The sequence below is a fragment of the Lissotriton helveticus genome, chromosome 1_1, assembly GCF_964261635.1.
Source record: "Lissotriton helveticus chromosome 1_1, aLisHel1.1, whole genome shotgun sequence".
NCBI classification, from domain to species: Eukaryota; Metazoa; Chordata; class Amphibia; order Caudata; family Salamandridae; genus Lissotriton; species Lissotriton helveticus.
The window spans coordinates 1,592,906,187-1,592,930,566 of NC_136057.1; the positions used below are offsets into that span (position 1 = coordinate 1,592,906,187).

Below are 24,380 nucleotides of genomic sequence, written 5' to 3' on the forward strand. Positions count from 1 at the left end.
TACACATTGCCTCTGAAGTTATGCCTTTGCTGCTCTGCGCCAAGCTACCAGGTTGGAAGCGGTGGTCCCTACTTGGACTAGGATGCATCCCCCTGCCAACTAGAGACCCCGGTTCTAACACATCTCCAGAATATTTATGCTGCCTCCCCCCAAACCACTGCATCACCATGGCTTAGTGCACCCAAATCTTCATTTCTCTTGCACTTTCAGGCGGGTAGGGGATGGATTGATGCCAGTGTCGGTCTCTATCGGACCTCCTCACATGAGCGCCACCTTGAGTCTGCACTTACACCTGCCCTAGCTCTTATTTTCTTGAAGAACATAATTTTCGCTCTTTACACAAAGCAACACAGGCCTTGTAACCTCTAACTGAAATAACTGGCAGTTCCAAATGAATCACAACACAATATTCAACAACACAAACCCCCAGTCCTAGAGCAACACCACTGAACTGGTGGCATCCAATGACGTAACAACCAAACCCAGTATGGTGCACAAGGTGAACAAATAATTCCAGCGCAACATTTAATGACGTAACTCGGAGCACCACAGAGCGACTCTCACTTCACTCTGTTCAGCTAGTTATAAGCTAAAAAATAAAAAAATAACTCTTTTCTGTTTACCTAAAGAAATACAGAACCCACAATCGCTTTAGGGTAATAGGAAATAGTACCCTCCTGGTCCAATCAAGCACAAAAAGTATGTTCTCGACTAGCGGGACCTCATCCTGACTTGTGCATAAAGGATCATGTGACACCAATCTCTGTAAGTACAATCTCACTATAGCAATTTAATATGTCCCTATCTTGGTGTGGCTGATAGTGCCTCGCGGTCAAACACCTCCTTCTTAACAGACAAGTCAAATACCTATTAATATATCTCTATATCTATCCCGAGATCTTGGATTACGACAAATCTGATAACCAAAATTCAAGTCTTTGCAGCAAGCACATGTATCTTCATAAGCACAAGCAATATAAACCAAAAAAGACTACAATTCTTGATTTTAAAGCAGAGCCCTCTCTGGACGCAGAACACCTCAAAACATTGCAAATCATAAAAAAACACAAAAAACGCAACTCTTGACAACTCCGAATCAAAATTGCTTAACGCTACATACACTCACACTCCTAGGACACTGCAACCGCTTAACCCTGTAACAGTGGTTGTGATTGTATTCTTTATAAAATAAATAATACACAAAAAAAATGAAAGGAACACTGGAATGCTGTCAATAATCAGAATGGGACCATGGAAAATTGGGATCGCAGATTGAGTCAGGCCAATTTTTAAATCTCAGTGACAAAATTTAAATCCTCCTAATCTCAATGGAAACCATCCTCTGCTACCAACTTTGCTAGCACTTTTTTTTTATTGTAGATTCGGGGCCATAAAGTGCTACCTGATGAATCGCAAACCACAATTGAGGCTAGTCATCAAATTAATAACTTTAATTTCTGTGAAGCACATTAGTCTCTGAAAGGAAAACAAAGAATGGTTACGATCATCCCAACCATAAAGGTTTATTAAGTCAAAAGGTTCACAGATTAAAAATCATCAAATTAGTGTCAATCAATCATCAATACATGAATACAATAACCCCTTAACTGCTGGGCCTTCTCTACCCCTTCCTTTCCCCTCCCCCACTCCAGTGCAGACCCTTTTTTGGCAATTTGGGGTATTTCGCGCTCAGGGCTCCATAATTTTTTCCACATAAGGTATCCATGCCAAAATGTCATCCTTTTGTTCCAACCTCCTGGAGATTCTAAAGGCACCCAGGGTTTGTGGATTCCCATGGAGGGGACTGAGAAAATAGGCAAAATATAGCTGAATTTGGGTTTTTGGGGAAAAATAGGAAAAAAGTGCTCAGGATAAAAGGGTCTGTTTTTTCCCTAAAAATGCCATCAACTAATGGTTGCTGTGCTAAAGTCACCATCTTCCCAGCTTTCAAAAACTTTCAGAGCTGAGTTTATAAAAAGGTTTTTTTTCACCACAGTTTTGCCATTTTTCTAAGAGGTCGCCCAGCTATCCTATTTTTGTGCTCTCAACATACTTCCAGTTTGTGGTACAAACCAGTGTGAAACCCATGGGTGATTCAGGAAAGCTATAGATTTATGAAAAGTAGACACAATTCTAAATTCAGCAAGGGATCATATGTGATGATCCCTAAAGGGTTTCCCCAAACATTAAGGGCCATATGTACAAAACTCAGGATTTGCAATTTCCAAATAGTGAATCCATAGAAATCGCTATTAGGAAACCACAAAAAGAGATATAAATAACCGAAGATTGCACTAATAGCAATTCCTACGGATTTGCAAGCACAATTAGGAAATCGCAATTTAGGAAAATTCTCATTCTGGATGTAAGATGATGATGCACAACCCAGAAGCCTAGGAAGTTGCTAGAAGGGAGCAGTGCGCCTGTCCGACTGCTGGCAAGGGATTACCTCTGACTGCTCTGCACCATGTCCAAGGAAGATAGGGACAAGGAATCTGGGAGCAGGAAGCGGAAGGTAAAATTCCCGATAAAGGAGCTGGAGTTCCTAATAGAAGAATGTGTGGCTCATTTGGGCCAGCTATTCGGGAAGACCTCTCTCACTGTTCCTGAGAGCCAGAAGACCAAGATATGGAACAGCATTTTGAGTAAGGTGAATTCCCTTAGTGTAAAACAGAGGACTTTCCCAGTGGTGGTCTGACCCAAGATGCGGCACAAAGAAGAAGGTGGTCAGTAGGATTGCTGAGGGTCATGGCACTGGTGGCGGTCACTCAAAACAACCCCTTCCCACTCCCATGGGGACATCTAACAGGTAAATGTGGGGGGAGTGTCTGACACTGATACCTCTAATGCTGCAGGCACCAGCCAGAGTAAGTCAACTCCCCTTTACTTACTTAACATAACTTAATGTTTGTAATTCCTCAAATAAACCGTGAACAGCGAATCCGGCTCCATTGAGATGCTTGCACTACCTTGCAATACATCATGAGAATTTCAGTACACCATAGTTGCATGTTGTAATGTGGGCTGAAGATTACACAGACCTGTACATCACCAACATGTCACACACATGAAGCACTGTTACAACAATATTGTGAACAGACATTAATCATTTATTTACACTAACTATATACATTCATTTTCACAGATCACAACCATGATGTGTCTGAAATAACTGAGGCTGAAGAAGCTACTGACATGTAGAAGTGGAGGCCAGCACATTAGCAATCTCTGTGCCCATCAGTCCAACTCCAACTGCTAGGAGAGCAACCGTTCCTCCACTACCAGACTGTGTGGACAGTGATAAGGGAAAAACCAAAATCAGGGACACCAGCACATCTGTGGACAGCACAGACAGACACCGTAGAGGGCAGCCAGCTACAGTCCACATGAGCATGTGTCAGATGACATGGCAGACAGTTCCCCTGTGTTTGGGGGCCTGGAGAAGTCCATCATTTCTATGCAGCACCTGCAAAATAAACAAATAAAGACTGTCAATAGGCATCTGCTACACATGTCAAGGTCAATGTGGCAATTTCAAAATGAGCAGGACCGTTGGATTGCTGTTATGAAGAAGAAGCAATGTGTAGAGAGATACTCAGCAGCACCTGGCACTCTTTGATGCCTTCACACGTTCAATCAATCAATTGGCAGTAGCCATAAAAGCTCTTGCCAGGAGAACTGTTAACATACAGAATGACATAGGGCACTGCTGTCAGGATGTTGCATGTGGGCTAGTTCGAATTACCATATCCCTTGAGAACAATGCAGGAGGTATGCTGTCCCAGGCTTACACAGCAGAACACTTCTGGGTCGGACATGTCCACACTCTCACAGGCCATTGTTGCTGACAAGGCACCCAACCCCAGAGGCCAGAAAAAGTGACTACACTGAACACTCAGAATCATAAGTCCACTGTTTGTGTTTTTTGTAATGGCATACTTTGTTGCCTAGTTGACACAATGTTACACCCACATTGGATACAGTTACTTTAGGAGAGATACATTACTGTAACAAAGTGAATAAAAGGTGAACTTTCAGTTATGAACCATGCAGTACCATCCTGTGTGATGTCAATTTCTTAGATGTTACAATCACTCCTACCTCAAAAATAGTTGTTGGTGATCTCTGTACATCGTGCACAACCCTGCTGCATGTGTCCCATCCTGCTGCGCCTGCAGTGGTGATAAGTCATCATCGGAGTCTGATTCCTCCTCAACGGTGATGTTGTACAGACCCTTCCTCATGGCGATGTTGGGTAATATGGCACATGTCACATGTAGGGCTGATCTTATAGCACGTCTCAGGTCTGTACAGCAGGGCTCCACCAGTATTTTGGAAACCTGTATTTCAGTATCCCAAAGGTCCTCTCAATGATGGAGCATGTTGTCTTGTGTGCCCTGTTGTACTGCCTCTCACTTCTTGTTCTAGGAGTCAGGTAAAGTGTGAGGAATGGATCTAGGGCCACAAGGAATATGCACTGTAAGTTTAAGGGCATGGGGAGGTATACCATTAGGTCACATTAAACAAACAGTTTTGCCCAATGTATTGATTGAGTCATATGTTCTCTTACCAAGAAAGAAACCATCGCCAAATTCACCCTGTGAGAGTCGGTCACTTTGGAGGAATATGAAGGAGTCATGGATGCTGCCTGGGAATCTGGACATGAGGTCTGTTATGATACATGTGGCATCGCACACTACCTGCACATTGAGTGACAGTCAGCTTCTCCTGTTCTTATATAGGAATTCATTTGATGAGGGGGCATATGGCAATATGTGTTCCATCAACACAGCCAATGACATCGGGGAACTGTTCTTACCCAGAAAAACATTAGTTTGGTCTGTTGCAGATATTGGGGCTATTTGGGAAATAAATGTAATAGTTAACAATGGTAACCATGATGACCAGGGACTTGTGAAAGAACCTGGAAAAGCACTTTGTGACACTCTGCCTGCTACTGATATGACCCCTGGTAACTGCCAGATGCTAAGAGGTGTCGGCAGCTCAATACCTGCATATGTGGTGGAAATTAATTGCTTTTGAGTGTTGGGGTCTATGAGGTTGTAACCTAGCAATTAATTCCAGGATTACCTCACTACTGAGTCTGTACTTTTCATATATCTCCTCCTCTGTCTGTTCAAACAGGGTGAGCCTCACTCTTAATATCCTCTCCTGTCTCCTCCTCTACCTGCCAGCCAAAATTCTCATCCTCCACGCCAAAAGATACAGGGCTTCTATTCTGAAACAGTCTGATGTTTTTTGGGTGTCCTTTTATAGTTGGCCCCTGATTACCACCTGATCCAGATTGATGGTAATTAAATTTTCTAAATGGCCATTTTGCAACTATTCACAACTAGGAAATCCTTTGTACATGCTGTTAGCTAATCGCTATTTGGAAATCCCTATTTGCCATTTCCTATTTAGCATTTTACCAAAATGCAATTTATACTGGATAGAAATCGCATTTTGAGACACCGAAACAGCCTTGTGTACATTTTAAATTGTCATTCTGCATTTCCTAATGTCAGGAAATTGTGAATCGCAATGTTAGGAAATGCAAAATGCCTGTGTACATATGGCTCCAAGTGTGGAAATAAAGAAACCCAGGGAACATAAACAAACTTTGTTAAAAAAACACACACTTTCCTCACATTTCTGTGACGAAAAGTTCTAGAATCTGATGGGAACCAAAACTTTCCTACTACCCGGAGTTCCCACATGTCCCCTGATAAGAATGGTACCCCACTTGTGTGGGTGAGTCAAAAGACCATGACACAAAAGGCCCTAAAGCGCTACATTGATAGATAGGGGTAGTTGCCGTATTTGGGGACCTGCTGTGGAGCCACCCCTGCAAACCTACGAACCACAGACATTTTTTAAAACTAGACAACCAGGGATTCCAGGGTTGGGTTCTTTGGTTTGAGCGGGTCAAGCAAAGGTCAATGGGAGGATCCTGGTCATAGCTGCCAAGGTTTCAGATTCCTATGAGTGACATTTTCATATTTTAGTGTAATTATGATTGACATTTTAACGACTATGAGTGACACTTTCTGGTGAGCAAAATCAAGCAATGAATACGAGGGACACATATAACTATCAGACATCACCCATTTGATCATCGAGATTGTCTGAATCATACGGTATGTGCTGCCCAAGACCATTCATTAAATGGGCCATCTAGTGAATGTCACAATAGGTATCAACATCCAAGCAGAAGTCATCAAAGGAAACATTCTGGAATGCTTACTGGTGGTGTCTGTTAGTGATGCAGGAGAGGCCTGTTGCTTTCTCTTCAGAGGATACCCCTTTAAGAGAGAACAATCTCTCAGCCAGGCAGCAGCACCACGAAAGCGATTTATGATAATTTGATAAAATTCATAAAAGATAATTTTTCACATTGGGAAGAAGGCGGTTCCATCCTCAGCTCATTTATCACTGGTAGTTTCAGCAGAGCCAGCATCATAGATTGAATCCTGGAATTAAACATTGGCTTCCATCAATCCATGCCCCATCCTCGCCTCTCTCTTTTCTCTCTCTCACTTTTCTCTTTTTCATCTTCTTCCCCTCTTCTCTCCTTAATATTTTTATATCTGGTCTTTTTAGGGTCTCACATCCGCTTTCTTTCACCTTTCTTTTTCTTGCCGTTTTCCTTTCACCGCCTCTTCTCTTTCCTTCCTCCCTCTTCTCTTCCCCCTCCTTCCTTTTGCCTTTCTCTCCTCTTTCCATACCTTTCATTCTGTCCTCTCTCTTTACTACCCCAGTGTCTCCCTTCCTCCATCTCTCTGCAACTCATGCAGCAGATCAAATTGTAACTTCGGCTGACACAAAACGTGAATGTTTGACTCAAGTTTGCCTCATTTTTTCTCAAATTAAATACATTTTTCTTCCACAAACCTCTAAAGTATTAAATCAGCCCAGTGCATTCCAGTGAGAAGGACACCCCTGCACCACATCTCAATGCCAGAGGATGCTTGTCACAAACCTGACCCTTAAGTCTGAGACAAGATGCGTGCTTTGCCCCAGCTTTAATGTGCCCATGAAAAAAATGCTTCCTATTTGCAGAAATGCAAATAGGCGGCGCATCAGCAGGCACATTCCAAATGCACTTGCCAGGCAGCTGACTCTGTCCCTGTGGTCTCAAGGGGCACAAGACTGAAGTGTTACCTGGTGGCCTTCACAAGACGTGATCAGGTTATTGGATATTGAATAGAGTAAGCGGCTCCTGGAGAATAGAGCCTCGCATTTCCCAGCCTGAAGGAAATTAATTATTTAAGCTGCACTCCACTCTTTCTCACCAACTTCACTTGCAGTGCGACTCTGGATGCGCTGCAACTCCGGTCACTCCAGTCAGTCTCCCAGTGTCTCTCCCAGCAGTTGAATTTGCCTCTGCGCGGCTGGGGGTCAAATTTACTGCAGCTGCTCCTCAGACTGAGACAGCTGAGCCACACAGAAAAGGCGACAGCGGGTGGTGCGAGCAGGCAGCGCTGCCGGCGCCCATCATGATGATTTGCAGGAACGCCTTTCTCCCACAAGTTAACTCCAAAAGCAGGACATGACATCTGGTCCGTCCCCGCAGCGTCTCATGGTACATTGTAGCATTAAGCACTGCAGCCTGCCAGCAGAGTGAGCACCAAGCCTGAGGAGCAGTGCGCGCAGGCCACGGTGTGCGCTGCCACTCCACAGTTTTATAATGAGTGACAATGCATTTCTGTGCAGTGATGCGGAGCACCACACTGAAATGTGTTAGCCTAACGCCTGATGCGTGGTACTTGGTAGAACTGCCTGTTTTGATCTGTTTCTGTTGCAGGCACTAGGCCAAACCACACAAGTGATACTGTGTTTTTATCGGCATAACTGGAGCAACACTGGGTGGTAGGAATTTTGTGGATTCCTGCAGATTCCGGACATTCCCATCATAGAAATATGAAAAGGCATGATTTCTGGGGGAAAACTGGTTTCTCCCTTTTAGGGTGCGGGTGTGTCCAATCCCAGAGTGCGACAGCCGCAGCACTTTGTTTTGCCCCAAAGGCAAAATCCCTGGTGTTAGGTGATTTCCTACTCCCCTCCCCGAGGGCAAGTTTGGAGCAACCCCCACTCAACTGGGACAAGCCTCCTACCTACCCCCAAAGCAAAAACAAGGGAACCCTACTCACAACGGAACCAGGGCGATTAGTTTATATAGAAAACAACGGTTCCAGTGGTACACTGCGGTTATGATACCCAGTTAGTACATAGCATAATAGCAATTACAGTAGTTGAGGGATTTAGAAGGGATGATTGAAGGAGAAGCAAGGCTCAAGGTCAAAAGTTTTTTTGTATTTTTGAAACAAGAGTTTCCATCAATATATACATTCTGTACACATAGTGTTAAGGAAAAAAGTGCAAAGGGTCCCAAGTGTTTTTTTGTGAGAACCAAGGAATAGTTGAGTGACAGTACATACAAAAAGGAAAACGACCATAACAATGATGTAAGCAATAATTTAAACAATGGCTATCTTCAATCATAGGCACTGTTAGCGTGGTTCATTTTTAAATTATTGCTTACATCATTGTTATGGTCGTTTTCCTTTTTTCCTGTAAATACCCCGAGTAGAAACCCTGTATAGACGCCATAGGAAATGAACCACGCTAATAGTGCCTATGATTGAAGATAGCCATTGTTTAAATTATTGCTTACATCTTTGTTATGGTCGTTTTCCTTTTTTCCTGTAAATACCCCGAGTAGAAACCCTGTATGTATTCACGTACTGTCACTCAACTATTCCTTGGTTCTCACAAAAAAACACTTGGGACACTTTGCACTTTTTTCCTTAAGAGCACAGATGAAATCTAAGCTCATTAGTTTCTCAGGATCTTACACAATTAAGCTTCTCTAAATGTCCTTCAAACATACCGATATCTGCACCAACAAGATACATTGGACCAGCCTTTAATCTGCATGTGTACTGTAGTGCCTAATTTATGCATTCTGCAAGTATCGCATATTGGGAAACATTTCACATGAAAAAGTAAGCAAAGACATATTGCGTTCATTTATTGTGAGTTTAGCTTCTCCTGGAAAATAAGATAACACATATGATATGAAACAAGATAGCTTCTAAACGTTAGTCATGTTAAACACAGGCCTACATTACCTAAGTTCAAATTAAATGGGAAAATCCATAGTTAATAGCATTTGTGTGTTAAATGTTAATGTCAATATAATGCATAAATGCCAACATTATAGAAGAGGAAAGTGGGAAATTTTAGAAAAAGAATCGGGAGAATGCATTTCTCCCATTGACTATATCGAGTCCTGATTCGGGGCCGTTGTCATGTATGGGCCTTGAAAGTGTGCTGCTGCAGTACAGGATTTCAGAAATGCAGATACATGTATGTTTCCCTTACCTGTCAGGAACATGGAGAAATCGCTATGGCAGACAGAGAGCATGTGACAAAAACGCTGTGCACTGGCCTACAGGTTACTTCCAGTGAATACTACGAGTCTCACTAGACCAGTCCCAGTCAGCAGAAGCCCACCGAGGAATCAGGTTTTTGAATGCAGGAAATCAGGAGGCAGGAGACTAGCCTTGAAATCGGTAGTCTCCTGCCTGAATCGGGAAGGTTGGCATGTATTTATTTATTAATGCAATTTTACATAGTGTGGCCTTTACCCAGAGGTGTCAGAGCGTTACAATAGAACCAAGTATGATGCATGAGGAGATTTAGAAATTCCATGTTACAGATACAAACGGGATAGTTGAAGAAGTGAAATAAAATAAGAGGTGGCACTCACAACAACAAAAAATATTTTAACCCCTTTGCTGCTAGGCCTTTTCCCCCCTGTGCTAAGCCTTTTTTGGCTATTTGAGGTAGTTTGCGCTTAGGCCTCTGTAACTTTTTGACCACATAAGGTATCCACGCCAAATTTGCGTCCTTTTCTTCCAACATCATGGTCATTCTAAAGGTACCCAGGGTTTATGGATTCCCATGGAGGGGACCAAGAAATTAGCCAAAATACAGCTGTATTTTGCGTTTTTTGGAAAAAATGGGAAAAAAGTGCTGCGAATGAAAGCATCTGTTTTTTTCCTGCAAATGGTATCAACAAAGGGTTTGTGGGGCTTAAATCACCATTTTCCCAGCTTTTAGGGACAAGCAGACTTTTGTCAGAAAACCAAAATTTTGTTACACAGTTTTGGCATTTTACTGGGACATAGCCTATTTTTGCAATTTTTTGTGCTTTCAACCTTTTTCCAGTTAATGGTAGAAATGGGTATGAAAGCAATAATGGATCCTTGAAAGCTATACATTTTAGAAAAGTAGACAACATTTTGAGTTCATCAAGGAGTCATTTGTGTAGATCCTTCAAGGTTTCTTTATCGAAACTAACAGTTGAATATAGGAAAAAATGAAAATTAGTTGAAAAAAACCAGCCATTTGTGAAAACGTTTTCACCTGTAATTTCTTCTAATTATGACAGCTGTTTGAAAACAATATATCGTTACATCCGCTGGACCTTTCTGGTTGTGGGGATATATAGGACTTGTAGGTTCACCAAGAACCCGACGAACCTTGAGCCAATAATTGAGCAGCGTCTTGCAATGGTTTTTTATTATGTACCGGCTATATGGCAAATAGTTTGGGAAAATATATGCATGGAAAAATCGGTATGAAAGACACCTATGTATTTCTGAAATTGGAACAAAATATAGAGTTTAGAAACAGTAGATATTTGCACATTTCAGAAATTTTGAGTACCCATACTAGCATGAGAATTATAGAACATTTTTCAAAGTGACTTCTTTTTTACACATTGTCTTTCATTTGGAAGGCAGAAATGCATCGAAAGTCAATAGGTAATAACAGTTTCTCTACAATGCCGTGTTACCCTAAGTCTCCCAATAAAAATGGTACCTCACTTGTGTGGGTAGGGCTAGTGTCCGCAACAGGGAACGGCTCAAAATGCAACGTGGATACACTTTACGTTTACAGTGAAAAATGACCCTTTTTTGCAGTGTCTAGCTGTAGATTTTGAAACCTAGCTCTACCGGCACCCTGGGAAACCTAGAAAACCTATATATTTTTTTTAACTAGACACCCAGGGAAATCCAAGATGGGGTGATTTAGCTGTCTCTCAGCAGGTTCTGTAACCCAGAATCCCTTGTAAACCTCAAAATGTGTCCAAAAACCCCACATTTTCCTCAGATTTCCGTGGTGGAAAGTTCTGGAATCTGCGTGGATCTACAAAATTCCACCCACCCCGCATTTCCCAAAGTCTTCTGAGAAAAATGGTACTTCACTTGTGTGGGTAGGCCTAGTGCCCGCAACAGGAAACGGACCAAAACGCAATGTGGAGACATCACATTTTCACAGTGAAAACGCACCCTTTTTTGCAAAGTGCCTAGCTGTAGATTTTGAACCCTAGCTCTGCCGGGACCTAGGAAAACCTAGCAAACCTATACATTTATGAAAACTAGACACCCAGGGAAATTCAGGATGGGGTGACTTGACTGCCTCTCGCCAGGTTCTGTTACCCAGAATCCCTTGCAAACCTCAAAACTTGTCCACCAAAACACATTTTCCTCACATTTCTGTAGTGGAAAGTTCTGGAATCTGCATGGATGCACAAAATTCCACCCACCCCGCATTCCCCAAAGTCTTCCGAGAATAATTGTACCTCACTTGTGTGGGTAGACCTAGTGCCTGGGACAGGAAACGGCCCAAAACACAACGTGGATACACCACGTTTTCACAACTGACCCTTTTTTTGAAAAGTGCCTAGCTGTAGATTTTGAACTCTAGCTCTACCAGCACCTAGGGAAACCTAGCAAAGCTATATATTTTTGAAAACTAGACACCCAGGGTAATCCAGGATGTGGTGACATGTATTGCTCTCACCAGGTTCTGTTACCCAGAATCCATTGCAAACCTCATAATTTGTAAAAAAAAAAAAATAATTAAAACAATTTTCCTCACATTTCTGTGGTGGAAAGTTCTGGAACATGTGTGGATCCACAAAATTCCACCCACCCTGTATTTCCCAAAGTCTTCAGAGAAAAATCGTACGTCACTTGTATGGGTGGGTCAAGTACCCGCTGCAGGCAAGGGCCCAAAACCTATTGAGGTGACATCAAAATTACCTATCACAAAACAACCTGGCTTGGCAAGGGGGTGCCATGAGTTTTTGGTCCCAGGCTTGGTGGCCATCTAGGGAAACCTACCAAACCCACACATTTCTGTAAAATAGACACCCGGGGGAGTCCACCAAAGCATGGCTTGCGTGGGTCCCCCAACATTTCCCTACCCAGAATCCCCTGCAAACCTCAAATTTAGCTGTCAAAATCACTTTTTTCTAAAATTTCTGAGTGGGAAAGTTCTGGAATCTATGTGGATCCACAAATTTCCTACCACCCAGCGTTCCCCCAAGTCTCCCGATTAAAATTGTTAACTCACTTGCGTGGGTGGGTAAAGTACCCGCAACAGGCAAGGGCCCAAAACATATTGAGAAGACATCAAAATAACCTATCACACAACAACTATGTTTTGAAAGGGGGGTCACCTGGGTTTTTACCTCGGGTTCGGCGGCCATCTTGGGAAACTTCCAAACCTACACATTTTTGAAAACTAGACACCCGGGGGAGTCCAGCGAGGTATGACTTGTATGGATCTCCCAGCGTTTTCCTACCCAGAATGCCCTTCAAACCTCAAATTTAGCTGAAAAAAACACCTTTTTCTCAAATTTCTGTGTGGGAAAGTTCTGGAATCTATGTGGATCCACGAATTTCCTACCACTCCACGATCCCTCAGGTCTCTCTATAAAAATTATACCTCACTCGTGTGGATGGGTCAAGTACCTGCGACAGGCAAGGGCCCAAAACATAATGAGGAGACATCAAAATGACCTATCACAAAACAACCTGGTTTTGCAAGGGGAGTCACCTGGGTTTAGGGCCCCGGGCTTGGTGGCCATCTTGGGAAACCTACCAAACCTACACATTTCTGAAAACTAGACACCCAGGGGAGTCCAGGAAGGTATGGCTTGTGTGGGTCCCCCAACGTTTTCCTACCTAGAATGCCCTGCAAACCTCAAATATAGCTGAAAAGATCACTTTTTTCTCAAATTTCTGTGTGTGAAAGTTCTGGAATCTACTTGGAGCCACAAATTTCCTACTACCCAGCATTTCCCCAGGTCTCCCAATAAAAATGATACCTCACTCACGTGGGTGGGTCAAATACCCGCGACAGGCAAGGGCCCAAAACATATTGAGGAGACATCAAAATTACATATCACAAAACAACTCTGTTTTGCAAGGGGGGTCGCCTGGGTTTTTTCCTCGGGCTCGGCGGCCATCTTGGGAAACTACCAAACCCACACATTTTTTAAAACTAGATACCCGGGGGAGTCCAGCAACGTATGACTTGCATGGATCTCCCAACGTTTTCCTACCCAGAATGCCCTGCAAACATCAAATTTAGCTGAACAAAATCAAATTGTTCTCAAAATTCTGTGGGAAAGTTCTGGAATCTATGTGGATCCACAAATGTCCTACCACCCAGCGTTCCCCCAGGTCTCCCGATAAAAATGATACCTCACTCGCGTGGGTGGGTCAACTACCCGCGACAGGCAAGGGCCCAAAACGTATTGAGGAGACATCAAAATTACCTATCACAAAACAACCTGGTTTTGCAAGGGGGGTTGCCTGGGTTTTTGGCCCCAGGCTCGGCGGCCATCTTGGGAAACTACCAAACCCACATATTTCTGAAAACTAGACACCCGGGGGAGTCCAGCGAGGTATGGCTTGCGTGGATTCCCCAACGTTTTCCTACCCAGAATTCCCTGCAAACCACAAATTTAGCCAAAAATACACATTTTTCACATATTCCCTAGGTAAAATTACAGAAAAAATCCCTTCCATCTAGTGGGCTTTTTGCCCCTCCGGGAGGGGGCAAAAAGATTATACTTTTTTGGGGGGCATTCCCATTTTGGGTAGCCCCTACCCTCATTACAATTGCCGAAAATAAATCCCTGGCGTCTAGTGGGCTTTTTGCTCCCCCCCCCCCCCCAGGGGGACACATTGGGTGGCAGAAAGGCTGTAATGTTGGCAGGGGGTGGGGCATTAGCATGCCTGTTTTGGGCAGCCCCCACCCTAGGTAAAATGACGGGAAAAAATCCCTGGTGTCTAGTGGGCTTTCTGCCCCCCGGGGGGCAGAATGGGGAATACTGCCCCTATCTGCCCCCAGGGGGGCCGAAAGACTGAACTTTGCCAATTATGATGGGGGAGCAAAGGCTCTTGCCCAAGGGGCCGCTCCCCCCTGTCTAGTGGGTGGATCCCTGCTGGGGATAGCCCTCCTGGGGAAAACCCCAAGCGGGCATCCACTGGGGAGAATCTCCCCTTTTCCTACGATACCTCTCCCGTCTTTCTACGTGCTCATGGGGGTAAGATAGCCCCCAGAGCACCTAGAAAGCGAAACTGAAATGAGCCTTGGTTCACTGAAATTATGTCAGCATGACGTCAGCACTGATCGTCATTTCAGGGAAACCAGGGGGGCCTCGGGTGGTGGGGAAGCTCTTCCCCAGCTCCCGAGGCTGTTGGGGGTTAAGGGATTTCCTGTGCCATGGTGTCGGACGCGCGGGAGCCGTCTGACTCACATGAGTATTTAAGTGTTGGACGGCTCCTGTGCGTCCGACGCATCCAAGGAGTTAAAAACATTAGGATTAGGTTAATACAGGCATAGTATATATATTTACAACATTGTAAGAATTTGCAACATCAGGAGAATGCCAAGCAGCCTTGAGGGACATGAAAAGGTTTGTATTAATTATGTGTCTTTGGAACAGACAGTCTTGTAGACTGACCTTGCTTCGATGGGAAGCCATTGAAGAGAAAACAGTATGGGTGTGATTTTATCATTTCTTTTGGCCCCATAAACAAAATGAACCGCTGAATGGATTATGGATTTAAGAGGGTGTAAGAATGGGAAGGGGTAGGTGATGAAGCAACGACTGTCCGAGCAATGATAGATTTAAGGGGTTTTATTCGGGATCAAACAAAATAAAGAAAAACATCCATCCAAAACTGGGAGGGATCAGCAGACTTGTTCTGGGTCTTGAGGAAAGGGCGATCCTTGTTCTCCCGGCCTCAGCGAGGTCTCGTCTCTCCAGGGAAGTGGTCTTCGTTTCTTCTCCGGCGTGATTTGAAAGAAAGAAAGACCAGATGGCGTTAATGAAAGGATTCAAGGATCATTGGTTTTTAAGAGGGGGACGGGGTGTGAGGATTCACCAGGGGCTGCCACCATGCACTTATCCCCCCAAAAAACGGTGGTAGAGAATAAGGATGGTGAGTGCACAAAGAACCAAGGAAGAAAACACAAACACAGCCCCGTGACCTCCCGTATGGTTCTACCCTGTCCCTCCCCGTGAAAAAGCAAAGCGCGGTATACGACTTCATACCTTTTCCAGCCACGCTTCCCCAGAAGGGTGGCGGGGCGAATCACGGTATCGTTGGCCTCCTGGCTCTTCGGTCTTCCTGACCTCTCTGTCTCCTACTTGGTCCATTCTCCTACCATTCTCTTCACTATTCGTCTCTCGCTGCGGCTCCCAAACTCCGACTCTTCCTCCGGCTTTCGCAGCTTCAGGTTCCGCTGACGTCTCTTTATCTGCCTCTTCCGGGTCTGACAGGCCCAAAACATAATGAGGAGACATCAAAATGACCTATCACAAAACAACCTGGTTTTGCAAGGGGAGTCACCTGGGTTTAGGGCCCCGGGCTTGGTGGCCATCTTGGGAAACCTACCAAACCTACACATTTCTGAAAACTAGACACCCAGGGGAGTCCAGGAAGGTATGGCTTGTGTGGGTCCCCCAACGTTTTCCTACCTAGAATGCCCTGCAAACCTCAAATATTGCTGAAAAGATCACTTTTTTCTCAAATTTCTGTGTGTGAAAGTTCTGGAATCTACTTGGAGCCACAAATTTCCTACTACCCAGCATTTCCCCAGGTCTCCCAATAAAAATGATACCTCACTCACGTGGGTGGGTCAAATACCCGCGACAGGCAAGGGCCCAAAACATATTGAGGAGACATCAAAATTACATATCACAAAACAACTCTGTTTTGCAAGGGGGGTCGCCTGGGTTTTTTCCTCGGACTCGGCGGCCATCTTGGGAAACTACCAAACCCACACATTTTTAAAACTAGATACCCGGGGGAGTCCAGCAACGTATGACTTGCATGGATCTCCCAACGTTTTCCTACCCAGAATGCCCTGCAAACATCAAATTTAGCTGAACAAAATCAAATTGTTCTCAAAATTCTGTGGGAAAGTTCTGGAATCTATGTGGATCCACAAATGTCCTACCACCCAGCGTTCCCCCAGGTCTCCCGATAAAAATGATACCTCACTCGCGTGGGTGGGTCAACTACCCGCGACAGGCAAGGGCCCAAAACGTATTGAGGAGACATCAAAATTACCTATCACAAAACAACCTGGTTTTGCAAGGGGGGTTGCCTGGGTTTTTGGCCCCAGGCTCGGCGGCCATCTTGGGAAACTACCAAACCCACATATTTCTGAAAACTAGACACCCGGGGGAGTCCAGCGAGGTATGGCTTGCGTGGATTCCCCAACGTTTTCCTACCCAGAATTCCCTGCAAACCACAAATTTAGCCAAAAATACACATTTTTCACATATTCCCTAGGTAAAATTACAGAAAAAATCCCTTCCATCTAGTGGGCTTTTTGCCCCTCCGGGAGGGGGCAAAAAGATTATACTTTTTTGGGGGGCATTCCCATTTTGGGTAGCCCCTACCCTCATTACAATTGCCGAAAATAAATCCCTGGCGTCTAGTGGGCTTTTTGCTCCCCCCCCCCCAGGGGGACACATTGGGTGGCAGAAAGGCTGTAATGTTGGCAGGGGGTGGGGCATTAGCATGCCTGTTTTGGGCAGCCCCCACCCTAGGTAAAATGACGGGAAAAAATCCCTGGTGTCTAGTGGGCTTTCTGCCCCCCGGGGGGCAGAATGGGGAATACTGCCCCTATCTGCCCCCAGGGGGGCCGAAAGACTGAACTTTGCCAATTATGATGGGGGAGCAAAGGCTCTTGCCCAAGGGGCCGCTCCCCCCTGTCTAGTGGGTGGATCCCTGCTGGGGATAGCCCTCCTGGGGAAAACCCCAAGCGGGCATCCACTGGGGAGAATCTCCCCTTTTCCTACGATACCTCTCCCGTCTTTCTACGTGCTCATGGGGGTAAGATAGCCCCCAGAGCACCTAGAAAGCGAAACTGAAATGAGCCTTGGTTCACTGAAATTATGTCAGCATGACGTCAGCACTGATCGTCATTTCAGGGAAACCAGGGGGGCCTCGGGTGGTGGGGAAGCTCTTCCCCAGCTCCCGAGGCTGTTGGGGGTTAAGGGATTTCCTGTGCCATGGTGTCGGACGCGCGGGAGCCGTCTGACTCACATGAGTATTTAAGTGTTGGACGGCTCCTGTGCGTCCGACGCATCCAAGGAGTTAAAAACATTAGGATTAGGTTAATACAGGCATAGTATATATATTTACAACATTGTAAGAATTTGCAACATCAGGAGAATGCCAAGCAGCCTTGAAGGACATGAAAAGGTTTGTATTAATTATGTGTCTTTGGAACAGACAGTCTTGTAGACTGACCTTGCTTCGATGGGAAGCCATTGAAGAGAAAACAGTATGGGTGTGATTTTATCATTTCTTTTGGCCCCATAAACAAAATGAACCGCTGAATGGATTATGGATTTAAGAGGGTGTAAGAATGGGAAGGGGTAGGTGATGAAGCAACGACTGTCCGAGCAATGATAGATTTAAGGGGTTTTATTCGGGATCAAACAAAATAAAGAAAAACATCCATCCAAAACTGGGAGGGATCAGCAGACTTGTTCTGGGTCTTGAGGAAAGGGCGATCCTTGTTCTCCCGGCCTCAGCGAGGTCTCGTCTCTCCAGGGAAGTGGTCTTCGTTTCCTCTCCGGCGTGATATGAAAGAAAGAAAGACCAGATGGCGTTAATGAAAGGATTCAAGGATCATTGGTTTTTAAGAGGGGGACAGGGTGTGAGGATTCACCAGGGGCTGCCACCATGCACTTATCCCCCCAAAAAACGGTGGTAGAGAATAAGGATGGTGAGTGCACAAAGAACCAAGGAAGAAAACACAAACACAGCCCCGTGACCTCCCGTATGGTTCTACCCTGTCCCTCCCCGTGAAAAAGCAAAGCGCGGTATACGACTTCGTACCTTTTCCAGCCACGCTTCCCCAGAAGGGTGGCGGGGCGAATCACGGTATCGTTGGCCTCCTGGCTCTTCGGTCTTCCTGACCTCTCTGTCTCCTACTTGGTCCATTCTCCTACCATTCTCTTCACTTGTCGTCTCTCGCTGCGGCTCCCAAACTCCGACTCTTCCCCCGGCTTTCGCAGCTTCAGGTTCCGCTGACGTCTCTTTATCTGCCTCTTCCGGGTCTGACAGGCTCGCAGCCAGTGACGTCAGGACTGGGGACTCCGCCTCTGGGGAAGCCCAAGCCGCGTTAAAGGGACCGTAGGTGTCCTGTGGACGTGGTGGAAACGAACAGCCGTTAATGTCCCCACCCTGTCCGTCCTCGGCGGAGGCCCCCTGACACATCTCTCCCCCGGGATTTCCCCGATCGGGGGAAAACGGAAAGCGAGAGAGAAAGTCAACATTCCCCTGATTCACACCTTTCCGATGACGAACGTCTATCTGATATGGCTGAAGAGCCAAGAACCACCTGAGGATGCGTTTGTTGTGACCGCGGTTACGTTGGAGCCAGGTCAGTGGAGCGTGGTCTTTATACAGTATGAAGGGTCTGCCTTCTAGGTAGTACCGGAGTTTGTCCACCCCCCCATCTGACCGCAAGGCACTCCTTCTCTATGGTCGAATAGGCCTGTTCTCTGGGAAATATTTTTCTGCTGATATACAGAATTGGTCGTTCGAGTCCCCCCTCGTCCTGCTGTGAGAGAAACGCCCCAATCCCAACCCCCGAGGCGTCCGTCTGGAGGATGAAGGGTCTCTGGAAGTCCGGGGACACGAGTACAGGGGAGGATGTGAGAGCGTTTTTTAATGCCTGGAACACATTGGATTCTCTGTCCGAAGGCGCTAGCAACCTGGGTGAGGTGTGTGTTTTACGCAGAAGATCAGTGAGGGGTCCTGCTAGGTCAGCGAACTGGGCTATGAATCTGCGATAAGATCCCACCAGACCCAAAAATGCCCGGAGATCTCTTTTGGTCTTGGGGTATTGAACGGCCTGAATGGCCTCGATCTTTTCTATTTGGGGTTCAACAAGACCGTCCCCCAAGACATAGCCAAGGTATTTAACCTTCCTGAAGGCGATCCGGGACTTTTTTGCGTTAATGTGTAAGCCTGCTGTTTGGAGACTAGAGAGAATGCTGCCCAGATGTTTGATGTGGTCTTCCCACGTCTAACTGAAGACGACGATGTTGTCTAGGTAAGCCGAGGAATATTCTAGATGGTGAGATAGCAAGGTATCCATGGCCCTTTGAAAAGTTGCCTGGGCCCCATGCAACCCAAAAGGCAGTACGGTGAAGTGGAAATGGCCCGAAGGAGTGGAAAATGCGTTTTTTTCCCGGTCAGCGGGGGCTAGGGGGATCTGCCAGTACCCCTTGGTGAGGTCAATCGTTGTTATATATCTTGCCTCACCAAGGCGCTTTAGCAGCTCGTCCACTCGCGGGAGGGGATAAGCATCTTGCTTGGAGACTCTATTTATGGCCCTGAAGTCTATTCAAAACCAGATGCTGCCATCCGGTTTTGGCCATTTTTTTAAGATGTTAATGTGGTACATTTGGGTTTTGTTTCCTGATAACTGTCGCAGGTAGGTGGTGCGTCATATCTTTCGTATGACTTTGAATGGTCCTTCCCACTCTTTCTTTAACTTATGGCTGGAAGTGGGTAGCAGGATCAAAGCCCAGTCACCTTTATTTAGCTCCCTCCACTTTTTCCCTCTGTCGTAGAACGCCTTCTGTTTTACTTGTGCTATGGCTAGATGGTCGTGGGCCAGGGTTCTAAGTTTGTGGAGCCGTGTTTGGAGTTGGCGGGTATAGTCCAATAAAGCCTCAGATTCCTGCGCCCCCTCTTTTTCCCAGCTATCTTTCGTAATTTCCAACAAGGTCCTAGGGCTCCGACCAAACAGCAACTCGAAAGGTGAGGTGCCTAAGCTGGCTTGGGTCTGGCTACGGAGAACAAAAAGGGCCAGTGGTAATAACTGGTCCCAGTTTTTACCATGCCCGGACAGCAATTTTTTTTACGGTGAGCTTTAGACTACCATTATATCGCTCAACCAGACCGTCTGTCTGGGGATGGTAGACAGAGGTTTTTATGTGTTATGTGATCCGTAGCTGTTCACACACTTGTCTCATCAGGCGAGACACGAAAGGTGTGCCTTGATCGGTAACAATCTCCCGGGGGAACGCCATGCGTGAAAACACCTCTACTAGTCTTTGTGCTATGACAGAGGAGGTGGCTGCCCGGAGGGGAGAGGCCTTCGGGTAGCGAGTGGCATAATCTACCAACACTAGGGCGTATTGGTGTCCCCGGCCAGACTTAGGTAAGGGCCCGATAAGATCCATCCCTAACCTGTCAAAGGGCGTACCTATGATGGGCAAGGGATTCAAGGGGACTGGGGCGGAATGTATGGGTTGCGTCTCTGGCAGATCCGACATTCCTGAAAGTACTTTTGGATTTGTGCATACACCCCTAACCAGAAGAAGTGTTGAAGTATGGCCTGCCCTGTCTTTTCAGCCCCGGAGTGTCCTGTCAGTAGATGGGCATGAGCGAAAAAAAGGATCTGCTCTCTAAACCCGGCCGGAACCAACAACTGAGGGACCCCATCTGGTTTGGCCACTCTGTAGAGTAGTCTGTTTTTTTCTACAAAGGTGGGGTAAGCTCGGGATAGGGGGTCCTGTCCATCACAGGCTTTTTGCCAGGCATTGGTGAGGCTAGCATCATTCAGTTGGGCCGTCCTGAAATGAGTATCCCTAGCCCAGGGTTCAGAGACAAGAAGGGAGTCATGTGTCTTTCTTATGTGTTTAAGGGCTTCAAACATAAGGGAGCTGAAGCAAGGATTATCGATCCCTATGATGACTGGTTCTGGGAGAGTTGCTAAAACCCCAACCATGACCTCTGTCCCCAACCCTGAATCGCTATAGAGAGTTATCTTAGCCATAGGGTACTCCTTGATATCCCAGTGTATGCACCCAATGTGAACAGTTCGTCCGGGCACAAGACAAGAAGGGGTGACCAACTCCTGTCTCACCACAGAGTGTTTACAACCAGAGTCCAGAAAAGCCATTACAGACCTCCCATTTATAGTCACACTCACATAAAACACTGGCCTGGTTTCTTGGGCGTATAGGATAGAGTGGGGTGCATAGCTCACATCCATTGGCTCTTCATCTGTTTCCCTTTTCTTCCGGCAATACCGTGCTATGTGCCCCCACTCTCTGCATTCATAGCATTGGGGTCCTGAGGAGGTGGGAGTTTCAGGCCGTGAAAAACGGGGACGTAGAGGTTCAGTTGCCCCTTTTTGGGGTTTCTTGTCAGATTTCCCTGGAGTTGCATTTTTTGTGGTTTTCTCAGGTTCCCTTAGGTATGTCCGACCTTGGGCCCGTGCATATGAGGTGGCCATCTCTATGGCGTGCTCTAGTGTTAAGCCTGCATGTTGTTTTAGCCAACGCTGGGTGCCATAGGGAAGGGCCTCTAGAAACTGTTCCAGGTAGATTTTGTTCATGACCTCCTCCATGCTACACTCTTGCGGCTTGAGCCATAGATCTGCCGCTTCTTTGAGTTTGTAGAATAAAGTCTTGGGGAGGTCTCTGGAGGCCCCACGTTCCTGGCGGAACCGTAATCTGTGTGTTTCTTCGTCCACTCCCAGACGATCCAGGATATATTGTTTTACCAGGGCGTACGCGCTGGTTCCGGCCTTGTTCACCATCTGGTAGGCCGTTTGAGGCTCTCCCGTTAGGAGGGTGGCGAGGTAAAACGGCCACCTCTCACCAGGCCAGGCGCTGGCCCTAGCAGCCCTCTCAAAGTAAAAAAAAATGCCAAGGGATCATCTCCTGGTGTGTATTTCTGTAGGGGGAGCACAGTACCGGGAGGTGGGGCAGCGGTCCTTCCCTGTCCCAGGACAGTCATGAGCTGGGTCTGCCCTTCCGCCAGCTTGAGTATATTATCGGCCTGGTTTTGTATAGCCGTGGTAAATGCCGTCCGGTCTGCCTCTGCTTGGCTGGAAGTCCGTTCTATGGCCCATTCTAGCTTCGCTTGGCCCTCCTTCATTTGATGGATGAGGTTTTCCATCCTTTATCGGATGGCAGTTCGCCGCTCTCCTATCTGAATCGCCACTTGTACGAATGGGAAGGGGTAGGTGATGAAGCAACGAATGTCCGAGCAATGATAGATTTAAGGGGTTTAATTCGGGATCAAACAAAATAAAGAAAAACATCCATCCAAAACTGGGAGGGATCAGCAGACTTGCTCCGGGTCTTGAGGAAAGGGCGATCCTTGTTCTCCCGGCCTCAGCGAGGGCTCGTCTCTCCAGGGAAGTGGTCTTCGTTTCCTTTCCGGCGTGATATGAAAGAAAGAAAGACCAGATGGCTTTAAGGGAAGGATTCAAGGATCATTGGTTTTTAATAGGGGGACGGGGTGTGAGGATTCACCAGGGGCTACCACCATGCACTTATCCCCCCAAAAAACGGTGGTAGAGAATAAGGATGGTGAGTGCACAAAGAACCAAGGAAGAAAACACACACACAGCCCCATGACCTCCCCGTATGGTTCTACCCTGTCCCTCCCCGTGAAAAATCAAAGCGCAGTATACAAATTTGTACCTTTTCCAGCCACGCTTCCCCAGAAGCGTGGCGGGACGAATCACGGTATCATTGGCCTCCTGGCTCTTCGGTCTTCCTGACCTCTCTGTCTCCTACTCGGTCCGTTCTCCTTCCGTTCTCTTCACAATTCGTCTCTCGCTCCGGCTCATAAACTCCGACTCTTCCTCCGGCTTTCGCAGCTTCAGGTTGCGCTGACGTCTCTTTATCCGCCTCTTCCGGGTCTGACAGGCTCGCAGCCGGTGACGTCAGGACTGGGGACTCCGCCTCTGGGGAAGCCCAAGCCGCGTTAAAGCGACCGCAGGTGTCCTGTGGACGGGGCAGAAACGAACAGCTGTTAATGTCCCCACCCCGTCCGTCCTCGGCGGAGGCCCCCTGACAGAGGGGAAGGGTGGGATTTGGGAGACTAGCAAGGAGAGAATTGCAATAGTCAAATCTAGAGCGAACCATAGATTGGACCAAGGTTTTTAGGTCTTGCTCCGGAAAAAAACGTTGAATCCCCTAGAGAAGGCACAGTTCGTAACGTACATTCTTAGCAATGAAATTGATGTGGGAGTGTAGAATTTTTTTTTTTGCAGAGTTTTATATAGCGCGAACTAGACCCGAACCGAATCAGGTATCAGAGCGCTTTACATAGCACCAGTTACGTTACATGAGGACGGACACACATTAATTTTAGGCACGGGGAGATTAAGTGATTTGCCCAGAATCACAGGAGGTTTTGGCGTCGTTACCGAGACTCGAACCCAGGTCCCCAGGTCTGAGGTCGAGCGCCCTAGCCGTTAGGCCAACTCCTCTCCATTGAGCCTTTTGTAAAGTATGACACCAAGGGATTTAGCGCTGTCAACAATGATACGTTTGTTGTTAAGTAAATGTAGCTTATCCATCCAAGAGTGAACAGGAGGAGGAGAAAGTGAGGTAGAGAGAAGGAGGAATTCAGTTTTGGAAGTTTTGGACATCCAATTTTGGATAGAGTTGAGAGTGGTGTTCAGGATAGAGATTTTGTGTGCGGAAGACACCTTAAGGTAGATTTTAAGTGTCATCAGCATAGAGGTGGTAAAGAATCCCAGATTTCCCAAAGGTTACGAATAAAGATTGAACAAAGGGGTGCGATGATAGATCCTTGAGGGACGCCTTGACCTACCACCATTGAAGACGAAAGGCTGTTAGATATTTTAATCACTTGAGATCTATCCGAGAGGAATGAAGCAAACCATTTAAGCACTTGCCTTCCAAGCCCATTCTCTGTTTTAAAGTGTTCAGGAGAGTGTTGTGATTAACAGTGTCAAATGCTGCAGAAAGGTCTAGAAGAATGAGAAGACCAGACTCCCTCAAGTCAAGAACATGCATGGCCTCATCGCTCACTTGCAGCAGGGCTGTTTCAGTGCTGCAGTCTTGCATGAAGGCAGATTGGAATTCGTTGAGATTGTTATCCTTGATATGTAGGAAAAGATGTTTTGCTACACATCTTTCTGTGATTTTCGCAAGAAAAGGGAGGTTGGTGATGGGGCGGAAGTTGTTGAGGTCGTTC

The 24,380-nt window shown here is 46.2% G+C and overlaps 1 long non-coding RNA gene across 1 annotated transcript in view; it reads right to left on the minus strand.

The window, feature by feature from the left end:
• Window positions 1-3,102: 3,102 nt before the first annotated feature.
• The window catches only part of LOC144773572 (uncharacterized), a 49,039-nt gene continuing 27,761 nt past the window's right edge, over window positions 3,103-24,380 (minus strand). The window contains exons 2-3 of the long non-coding RNA XR_013600012.1: window positions 4,102-4,455; window positions 3,103-3,466 (exon numbers count right to left, since the gene is read on the minus strand). This is a non-coding gene — a long non-coding RNA (uncharacterized LOC144773572). The remainder of the gene's footprint in view (window positions 3,467-4,101; window positions 4,456-24,380) is intronic.